Below are 1,124 nucleotides of genomic sequence, written 5' to 3' on the forward strand. Positions count from 1 at the left end.
CCAGGACAGCCAGGGCTACACAGAGAAACCCTGTCTGGAAAGACAAAAACAACAACAAACAACAACAAAAAGCAAGGTTCACAGAGTCATGCAGGATTTAAGGTTTGCACAGAGTTGAGGCTGAGGCTGGAATGACTCTGCAGACCCAGCTGCTTACTGCCGTCTGAGTACTGGGTGTGGTGGAAGAAATTATGGCATGGAAAAGTATACAAATCCTTAAATTTTCATAATAGTGAACAAATTTTCAGTCACTTTGAAAGTTATGAGGACCCCGTATCTCTCCCCTGAGGAAGCAGCTGCTGACTGTGCCATCACAGGTCCATCTATGTGGCATGGATGTCATTGATACTTCTAGAGGCCATGCACTGATGGGTGGCTTTCACTTGGCACAGTGTGTACAGTGTACTCCTCAGTGCTGTGGGTGGGCGCTGTGAGCTGGCTCCTCTAGCCTTTGTTTTCCTGGTACTGGGCATTTGCCTTGTTCCTCTGGTGCTGTGGACATGGCTGGGTGCACAGAGGTGGTTATACTTGTAACAGAATTGCCAGGTCATCCTAGTTCAACCATAGCAGATGCTAACAAGTACAAAGGAGTTGTACACATTGTTTCCACCTGTGCCACTCAGGGTCAGCACGTGCTATTGCCAGTCTTTGGTCCTTTTACTGCTTTGGTGGTATAGTATCTTTGCTGTACTGCATTTTCAGACACATTGAAAATAACTTCCTGGCTGGAGAGATGGCTCAGCGGTTAAGAGCAATGACTGTTCTTCTGGAGTTCCTGAGTTCAAATCCCAGCAACCATCTGTAACAAGACCTGATTCCCTCTCCTGGTGTCAGATGACAGCTACAGTGTACTTACATAGAATAAATAAAATAAATCTTTAAGAAAGAAAGAAAGGAAGGAAAGAAAGGAAAGAAAGAAAAGAAATGAACTTCCAAGGAGACAGGAGAAACACAAGCTGAAGGCTAGCATGGGAAAGATATATATATATATATATATATATATATATATATATATATATATATACAGAGAGAGAAAGAGAGAGAGAGAGAGATGAGTGTTTCAGGTGAGTTTAGGATACACAGAGATGACCCTATCTCAAACAAAATTAACAACCTCAGAATCC

The 1,124-nt window shown here is 43.0% G+C and overlaps 1 protein-coding gene across 19 annotated transcripts in view; it reads left to right on the forward strand.

Annotated features, from left to right (window-relative positions):
• Odf2 (outer dense fiber of sperm tails 2) overlaps positions 1-1,124 on the forward strand; it is a 43,494-nt gene that overhangs the window by 30,342 nt on the left and 12,028 nt on the right. The window lies entirely within an intron of this gene.

This window comes from Mus caroli, chromosome 2 (assembly GCF_900094665.2).
Source record: "Mus caroli chromosome 2, CAROLI_EIJ_v1.1, whole genome shotgun sequence".
Taxonomy (NCBI): domain Eukaryota; kingdom Metazoa; phylum Chordata; class Mammalia; order Rodentia; family Muridae; genus Mus; species Mus caroli.